Raw genomic sequence first — 10,710 nt, 5'->3', positions numbered from 1 at the left:
ACATGCAAGCCCGCGCTGATGCTAGGGAGAAAGACTTATGGCTGCGCAGAAGTTGTACACTTGACGCAGAGTCCCGCTTGTGGCTCCACCCAGATGGCAGAATGGTCTGCCCCCGCTCGTTCCTCCATGTTTTGGCACATGTTGCTCATGGCTCTACACATGTAGGAAAAGGAGGGATGAATGGGATTATACAATCACAATGGTTTGCCCCAGGCATCACACTAGCGACACAGGCCCTAGTAGATAGATGCATGACATGCCAGCAGACAAGAAAGAAAAGTGGCCCAGTCCAACACGAACACTTGGTACCCCCGTCGGGGCCCTTTGTAAATATGCAAATCGACTTCTCACACATGCCACCATGCCAAGGTTGCAAGTATCTCTTGGTAATAGTGTGCCAGTTCTCCAAATGGGTAGAGGCTTACCCAACCAGAAAAGAAGACGCCAGAACAGTTGTAAAGTGTCTTCTCAAAGATGTTATCCCTAGATTTGGTGTTCCAGCAGGGATTAACAGTGACAGAGGTCCAGCATTCGTCTCTAAGATAACCCAGAGTCTAGCTGCAGTGTTAGGGTTCAGGTGGCAGTTGCACGTTCCCTATCACCCACAGAGCTCAGGCCAGGTTGAGAGAATGAACTTGACCATAAAGGAGAAACTCACCAAGACAATGTTGACCACAGGATTGAAATGGGTAGATGCACTACCACTAGTCCTGTGTTCCATCAGAAACACACCGAATGCTACGACAGGGCTTAGCCCCCACGAAGTATTGATGGGAAGGGTAATGTCCACAGGGTCCAGTCCCCCAGTGACACCCCATAAGCTTACTCTGTTATGGACAGATGATTACATGACTAACTATGTAAAATATTTGACTGACATGTTGAGAAAGTTTCACAGACAGGTGGCTGACAGGCTCCCTCAACCTGGAGAGGAGCCAACCCACCCTTTTGAGATTGGTGATAATGTGCTAATCAAGTCTCTTGAAAAAGATGCTCTGTCTCCCAGGTGGAAAGGTCCTTTCCAGGTGTTAATAGTGACCAGAACAGCCCTAAAGGTTCAAGGCAGGACAGAGTGGATCCACGCTTCTCGATGCCGCCTGTCTCCTCCGCCGATCAGAGGGGAGGGTCAGGGTGCTGGCGTGTGATGAATGTCCTCATACTCCTTGGTCTGGGTCTACTATACCTGGCCAAGGAAACCCCGCCAGATGAGGCGGAACCAATCCCGATGACAGGTGGCGAGGGCTCTCGCCCCTCAGAAGGTGAATATAAGGTGCTCTTATCCAAGGGCGCAGGCAGTTTGGCTATTCGGGGCCCAGACCCTGAAGGCCAAACCACATCAACGGGCACACCATTGCCTAGCAACAAAATCAGGTTGTTTCCCACCATCACACAAACATTTAGACAAAGAGGGAGAAAAAAGAGGAAAGTGGGCCCCGAGATAAGGCTACTCCCTCTCCCTGCTCTTGACATTCCCAAAACAGGATTACAGAATATTTCCTTTGAATGTCCGACTACACACTGTAACTCACATGACTGTGTTGTTGTGTTTCCTGTGTTTTCAAGCAAAGGCTTATGGGCGTGGAACGTCTATCCAGAGACGGGGTACCAGCGGTTCCAGGTCTCGCAGCGGATGGTAAGAATAACACTCAACACCATTGCAAATGTACCCCCAGAAATGTGGTGTTTCACTAAAGAACAGTTAAAGAATGATCCTATGTGTACCACATGGACACCCAATTACAGAGATCCCAGTACAGGGGTCACTAGATGCTCAAATATGGAACCAGGTCCAGCTGTAATTAAGTCACCAGGAAGTGATGTAGATTCTTTAAAGAGTGCCCATATCACTCCACCTAAACAAACTAAAACCCATTCTAATTCTGCAATAAATCTAATGATAGATTATGCACATGAACGCAATGTTAGCAACTGTTGGCTGTGCCAAAATATGCCAGAGTCCATGCACTCTCCCATGTTCAGCCCAATTCCTTTCACAAAACCTGACTACAGTTTAGTTAGCTGGAATGATATAGCATCCCGAATTAGCGATGAGACCGATGATTGTTACATCCCTTCTTACCCCATAGACTCCAAGCAACCTTTAAGGTACAAGGGCTTAATCTCGCTCATTGTTGACACAATAAATAAGGATTACCTACCAGACGGTTTCAAGCGAGTAATGGTCCTAAAAATTATATATGTGAAGAAGTACTTAAACCTAGTTTTTGAATACAGATTCCAATTAGCTCTAGTCCAGACTAATTGTTCAATTAACTATACGGGACCAATATGTTCACCTCAACCACACACACCATCTTTGTTGGTTGAAGCCTTAGTAACAGTGGTACCCTGGTTTGGGTCCCGAACAGTGGACTCGATTAAAGTTAAAATACATGACTGCTCGCTGCCATTACCCCTAGGTAAGTCCCCTACACGTGACTGTTCAGTTTATATTCCCCCAGTTGTGGTGCATGAGTGGAAGAATGTGTCTATCTGCTTTCAGAACGGAGGAGGGTTTCTACCCTCTCACGATGTGGGCCACAGCGACTGTAACACCGTAATAAAGGTCAAACTAACCAGTACTCCCCTCCCAGAGAGAGTTTACTTGGTCTGTGGAGACAGAGCCTACAGTTGCATGCCTTATGACACTTTTGATGGCATCTGTTATCTAGCCTATCTAATCCCTTTGATCCGTAAAGTAGAGATTGATGAGATTGCAGCAATACTCCCCTCCCTACACAGAAATCGTAGGACCATCACAACAGGTCAGCAGCTGGCTAGCGCTGTCCTGCCCTGGTACGGCATTTATGTTTCCCAGCAGGAAATCATAGCTCTCTCCAAAATAGTGGAAAACCACCTCAATGTATCCAACAGAGCCATGTTGGCTGAACACAAAGAACTGCAGGAAGTTAGAACAGTGGCATTACAGAATCGCATGGCACTGGATCTTCTGCTAGCAGCACAGGGGGGCACGTGCAAGGTGATTGGCTCTGAGTGTTGTTCTTTAATCTCTGATGCTACACCTGAGGTCATGGATATGGCTCATGATACTGCTAGGGGAATAAAAGAATTGCACGAAACTCATGGGTTTGCATTTGGGGATTTATCTGGAATATTTGGGTCATGGGGAGCGGGATTGGGTAAACTTGCCATTACCATTTCACTGTTTATCTTAGCTGTACTAATCCTGATAATGTGCCTAGTCACTGTTGTTAAACTAGTCATGCAAAAGGTTGTCAAAACCGCCCTCCAGGCCCCACAGACACTGGTGGGGTACGACACCATTGATGACACCGTGATGATGTACGACGTCGAGCTTCCCGACCCGTGGGTCTCTACCGTGGCCACCCGAACCATGGGTTCCCCCCTTACAACGAATGGCCAATTAATTAAAACTGATTTTAAAGTTGATTTTTTCCTTTTCAGGTTGTTACACTACACAATACATGTCTGACTTTTCCTTTTCAGATTTTGAATGTATTGATATTACTAAAATTAAGTGCCTGACTCTTAAGATAATCCTAAAATTGAGGACACTGCACTTTTGCAGATCACAGATTGATCAAATCACCATTGTGAATTCTATACTCTAACTGTGAATTTTTAGCAGGATCTCTTACGATCCTGAGTTTTATTATGCTTTTGACTAGTGATTGCCTTCAAGTAAATCTTTAAAGCGGCAAGCTGGTTTTGATTTTATAGTTTGATGAATGAAATTACCTAATGGTAAATGATAAAAGATATTAGTTTAAAACAAATATTTAGCCATTGTGCACCTGTGTTTTATGTGTTCATTATTATGCTTTTGATAAAAGATGATCAAACCACTGATGAGAGATGATTTTTCCTATTATGATTGGCTGTATCAATCATTGTGATTGAATGTTTCAATCTTATTCCACTTTGTGATATAATTGATGTAAGGTGAGACCACACTCGAACCTGGAGACGCCTATTGAGTTAATTATTGACCAAATTATTATTAGACTAATGTTTTTAGGTTATCATAAATGATAAAAAGAGAGGACTGTTATGGAAATAATTATCATAAGACGCCAATTAGTAACATACAGGACAAACCTTGATGTCTGTTTACCTTCTTTAAGGACACAGGCTGCTTAGCCAATAATGTTATTGTTCCCATTCTGGGACCGGTCAATACTGGGATACAGATGGTCTGTGTTGTGGGTACACTGGGACACTTCCTTCTCTGTATTTGTGGACTCCAAGGTAAAATCTTCGAGGTCATAAGTGTCCGAGGCAAGTAGCTCTGTGTTCCCACACTGTTTAGGCTATCTCCTCAAATATGTTGTTTACTCTCTGCGAAACCAGTTAGATGGGCTGGCAAGAGAGAGGCTCTCCAGAATTGACGTGGCAACTCTACCGTGGAGTCAGAACCTCTGACTCTTGGATTTGTGATGTGAATACTCTGGTACCAACTCCAAATAAATCACAGTGTTTGACATCAAAGCTCCGACTCTTCCCGTGTCTCCTTCCTGAGTCGGTGACTCCACTGCATGCTACACAGAAGTTTCCTCTACATCTCTGACTTCAGGATCACTCTCTAGGATGAGCTGGGACTCGGATTGGGTTTCATGAGTTTATTTAAAAAATCAAATCAATCTTTATTTATAGAGCAAATTTCAATCACAAAAGGTAACGCAAAGTGCTTCACAAACGAAAAATAAGAATAAAATAAAAATAAAATATAAAAGAGAATAAATTACAAATAACTCAATTAAAGAGAAACTATCACGTTCAAGGTTTAAAAGGGTTCGGGTTGATTTAAATTCACTGCATGTCTCCTGAAGTCTGCTGTGTGTTGCCTCGTCTCCTTAATCTGCTTCCTTCATAACTCCTGCGGCTTTAGAGGTCTGAATGTGAACGTATGAATAAGTGTTTGTGGACCTGTCTCTCTTCATTATCTTCGCCTAAACGACTCCTCCTTTAAACCCTCTCAGCCGTCCACATTGTTCCAACACCAGACACTGTTCACGCTGCTATGGACAGTCCTTGGCACTAATGCATTTCTCAACTGACTGTTATTGTATATTGATTGTTGTGCTTTTATTGATATCTTAATGTGTGCATGTGTATGAATGTGTCTGTTGATTGTGTATATATAGGTATATACATGTTTTTATATATATTTGCATTTTTAACAGTGTATTATTGGTACTTCTAGTGAACGTATGAATAAGTGTTTTTGCTCTCGCTCCCGTCTCTGTTCATTATCTTCTTGTCCTGCAGAAGCATCTGTGCTCTGGGACAAAAATGAGTCACATTGGAAAGCATTAGCTCAATGTGTACATCATGTCCATTTGGCAGACGCATCGTCCTGCATTCACAACAACGATGCAGGAAATACTGACTCAGGTTTTTAGCCTGCAGCGAAAGAGGTATTTTAAATTGTCCTCACAATTCTACACACTTTGTATCACTGTCACTGGCTCGCAGTAAAGACACTTCAGCACCACGGACGGCTCCCAGAACTTTTTAAAAAACACTGTTGTGGATTTCCCTTTCCTGAAGTGTGTTCTATATGTTTCTGTGCATGTAAATGGTCTGCAAAGGCTAACATCCCAAAGTTCAAGAACATAGTGACATTGCTAGGGAACACTCAGGAGAGGACTCTTTAAAGTAGAGACACTACATACTAATATACACCTGAACATCAGCAGGAGAGGACTCTTTAAAGTAGAGACACTACATACTAATATACACCTGAACATCAGCAGGAGAGGACTCTTTAAAGTAGAGACACTACATACTGATATACACATGAACATCAGCATGAGAGGACTCTTTAAAGTAGAGACACTACATACTGATATACACCTGAACATCAGCAGGAGAGGACTCTTTAAAGTAGAGACACTACATACTGATATACACCTGAACATCAGCAGGAGAGGACTCTTTAAAGTAGATACACTACTACTAATATACACCTGAACATCAGCAGGAGAGGACCTCTTTAAAGTAGAGACACTACATACTGATATACACCTGAACATCAGCAGGAGAGGACTCTTTAAAGTAGAGACACTACATACTGATATACACCTGAACATCAGCAGGAGAGGACTTTTTAAAGTAGAGACACTACATACTGATACACACCTGAACATCAGCAGGAGAGGACTCTTTAAAGTAGAGACACTACATACTGATATACACCTGAACATCAGCAGGAGAGGACCTCTTTAAGTAGAGACACTACATACTGATATACACCTGAACATCAGCAGGAGAGGACTCTTTAAAGTAGAGACACTACATACTGATATACACCTGAACATCAGCAGGAGAGGACTCTTTAAAGTAGAGACACTACATACTAATATACACCTGAACATCAGCAGGAGAGGACTCTTTAAAGTAGAGGACACTACATACTGATATATACCTGAACATCAGCAGGAGAGGACTCTTTAAAGTAGAGACACTACATACTGATATACACCTGAACATCAGCAGGAGAGGACTCTTTTAAGTAGAGACACTACATACTGATATACACCTGAACATCAGCAGGAGAGGACTCTTTAAAGTAGAGACACTACATACTGATATACACCTGAACATCAGCAGGAGAGGACTCTTTAAAGTAGAGACACTCCATACTGTTATTACATGGCTTAGTTGAATACTCGATTCTGATTGGTCAATTCAGAACACGTGACACGTTGTTAATACAGAACAGACAGAACGCTGTCAAGCACTTATTGACCGTTGTTAAGGACGTTCACATCTGCACAAACAAGTCCGTTCGATTTAACTGTATACAGTTTGCTTTTCTAACTGACAAGTTAGAGCGACAAGAAAACAGCGGAGAGGTAACGGGCGGAAACCCTCATTTTTACGCAGCGGTCCAGACATAGACATCAAACGGCGATACATATGCAGTGTGCAGTTCCTTTGGCATTAGGGCAGGATATCTAGATACTTCCCAAGGTTTGACTTAATGAAGTGTGCTACTTTTAAAGCAAGTAACGATGTTTTCAAATCTGTAATCAAAAAGCTCCTCAAAAACGCTATCGAAGCAGTTCCTGCCGTTGCTACGTTAGTTCAAACGGTAACAACGGACTATTTTTCTTAGCGGATGCATGTCAATTTAAATCAATACAACTATTTTTTAAATCAATAAAATCATTTTATAAATCCATAAAAGCATTTAAATTAATATTGGGATTCATAACGTTACTTTGTTGAGAATGTGGCCATGTAATAAGCGGGATAATGTGCAGCGACTTGATCATTACCTTATGCCGATCTAGATCCCTCCGCTTCGCGTCGGGCTCCTGATCAGCCTGTCGGTGTTATTTTCCCCATAATGACCGGTCACTGCACATTATCCCAGGAGAGGACTCTTTAAAGTAGAGACACTGCATACAGATATACACCTGAACATCAGCAGGAGAGGACTCTTTAAAGTAGAGACACTACATACTGATATACACCTGAACATCAGCAGGAGAGGACTCTTTAAAGTAGAGACACTACATACTGATATAACACCTGAACATCAGCAGGAGAGGACTCTTTAAAGTAGAGACTCTACATACTGATATACACCTGAACATCAGCAGGACGAGGACTCTTTAAAGTAGAGACACTACATACGATATATACCTGAACATCAGCAGGAGACGGACTCTTTAAAGTAGAGACTCTACATACTGATATACACCTGAACATCAGCAAGAGAGGACTCTTTAAAGTAGAGACACTACATACTGATATATACCTGAACATCAGCAGGAGAGGACTCTTTAAAGTAGAGACACTACATACTGATATACACCCTGAACATCAGCAGGAGAGGACTCTTTAAAGTAGAGACTCTACATACTGATATACACCTGAACATCAGCAGGAGAGGACTCTTTAAAGTAGAGACACTACATACTGATATACACCTGAACATCAGCAGGAGAGGACTCTTTAAAGTAGAGACTCTACATACTGATATACACCTGAACATCAGCAGGAGAGGACTCTTTAAAGTAGAGACACTACATACTGATATATACCTGAACATCAGCAGGAGAGGACTCTTTAAAGTAGAGACACTACATACTGATATACACCTGAACATCAGCAGGAGAGGACTCTTTAAAGTAGAGACTCTACATACTGATATACACCTGAACATCAGCAGGAGAGGACTCTTTAAAGTAGGAGACACTACATACTGATATATACCTGAACAATCAGCAGGAGAGGACTCTTTAAAGTAGAGGACTCTACATATTGATATACACCTGAACATCAGCAGGAGAGGACTTCTTTAAAGTAGAGGACACTACATACTGATATATACCTGAACATCAGCAGGAGAGGACTCTTTAAAGTAGAGACACAACATACTGATATACACCTGAACATCAGCAGGAGAGGACTCTTTAAAGTAGAGACTCTACATACTGATATACACCTGAACATCAGCAGGAGAGGACTCTTTAAAGTAGAGGACACTACATACTGATATACACCTGAACATCAGCAGGAGAGGACTCTTTTAAAGTAGAGACTCTACATACTGATATACACCTGAACATCAGCAGGAGAGGACTCTTTAAAGTTAGAGACACTACCTACTGATATACCCTGAACATCAGCAGGAGAGGACTCTTTAAAGTAGAGACACTACATACTGATATACACCTGAACATCAGCAGGAGAGGACTCTTTAAAAGTAGAGACCTACATACTGATATACACCTGAACATCAGCAGGAGAGGACTCTTTTAAAGTAGAGGACACTACATACTGATATACACCCTGAACATCAGCAGGAGAGGACTCTTTAAAGTAGAGACACTACATACTGATATACACTGAACATCAGCAGGAGAGGACTCTTTAAAGTAGAGACACTACACACTGATATACACCTGCACATCAGCAGGAGAGGACTCTTTAAAGTAGAGACTACATACTGATATACACCTGAACATCAGCAGGAGAGGACTCTTTAAAGTAGAGCACTACATAGATATACACCTGAACATCAGCAGGAGAGGACTCTTTAAAGTAGAGACTACATACTGATATACACCTGAACATCAGCAGGAGAGGACTCTTTAAAGTAGAGACTCTACATACTGATATAACCTGAACATCAGCAGGAGAGGACTCTTTAAAGTAGAGACACTACATACCGATATATACCTGAACATCAGCAGAGAGGACTCTTTAAAGTAGAGAACTACATACTGATATACCTGAACATCAGCAGAGAGGACTCTTTAAAGTAGAGACACTACATACTGATATACACCTGAACATCAGCAGGAGAGGACTCTTTAAAGTAGAGACATACTACTGATATACACCTGAACATCAGCAGGAGAGGACTCTTTAAAGTAGAGACACTACATACTGATATACACCTGAACATCAGCAGGAGAGGACTCTTTAAAGTAGAGACACTACATACTGATATACACCTGAACATCAGCAGGAGAGGACTCTTTAAAGTAGAGACTCTACATACTGATATATACCTGAACATCAGCAGGAGAGGACTCTTTAAAGTAGAGACACTACTACTGATATACACCTGAACATCAGCAGGAGAGGACTCTTTAAAGTAGAGACTCTACATACTGATATACACCTGAACATCAGCAGGAGAGGACTCTTTAAAGTAGAGACTCTACATACTGATATACCTGAACATCAGCAGGAGAGGACTCTTTAAAGTAGAGACACTACATACTGATATATACCTGAACATCAGCAGGAGAGGACTCTTTAAAGTAGAGACTCTACATACTGATATACACCTGAACATCAGCAGGAGAGGACTCTTTAAAGTAGAGACACTACATACTGATATACACCTGAACATCAGCAGGAGAGGACTCTTTAAAGTAGAGACACTACATACTGATATATACCTGAACATCAGCAGGAGAGGACTCTTTAAAGTAGAGACTCTACATATGATATACACCTGAACATCAGCAGGAGAGGACTCTTTTAAAGTAGAGACACTACATACTGATATACACCTGAACATCAGCAGGAGAGGACTCTTTAAAGTAGAGACACTACATACTGATATACACCTGAACATCAGCAGGAGAGGACTCTTTAAAGTAGAGACCTACATACTGATATACACCTGAACATCAGCAGGAGAGGACTCTTTAAAGTAGAGACTACATACTGATATACACCTGAACATCAGCAGGAGAGGACTCTTAAAGTAGAGACTCTACATACTGATATACCTGAACATCAGCAGGAGAGGACTCTTTAAAGTAGAGACACTACATACTGATATACACTGAACATCAGCAGGAGAGGACTCTTTAAAGTAGAGACACTACTACTGATATACACCTGAACATCAGCAGGAGAGGACTCTTTAAAGTAGAGACACTACGACTGATATACACCTGAACATCAGCAGGAGGGACTCTTTAAAGTAGAGACACTACATACTGATATACACCTGAACATCAGCAGGAGAGGACTCTTTAAAGTAGAGACACTACATACTGATATACACCTGAACATCAGCAGGAGAGGACTCTTTAAAGTAGAGACACTACACACTGATATACACCTGAACATCAGCAGGAGAGGACTCTTTAAAGTAGAGACACACACTGATATACACCTGAACATCAGCAGGAGAGGACTCTTTAAAGTAGAGACTACATACTGATATACACCTGAACATCAGCAGGAGAG

General features: G+C 41.9%; 1 pseudogene; it reads left to right on the top strand.

Annotated features, from left to right (window-relative positions):
* The first annotated feature begins 584 nt into the window (after positions 1–584).
* The window catches only part of LOC117559432, a 27,392-nt pseudogene continuing 17,266 nt past the window's right edge, over positions 585–10,710 (top strand).

Source organism: Gymnodraco acuticeps, unplaced genomic scaffold (genome assembly GCF_902827175.1).
Source record: "Gymnodraco acuticeps unplaced genomic scaffold, fGymAcu1.1, whole genome shotgun sequence".
In the NCBI taxonomy this organism is placed as follows: domain Eukaryota; kingdom Metazoa; phylum Chordata; class Actinopteri; order Perciformes; family Bathydraconidae; genus Gymnodraco; species Gymnodraco acuticeps.
This window is presented reverse-complemented; position numbering and strand designations above follow the sequence as displayed.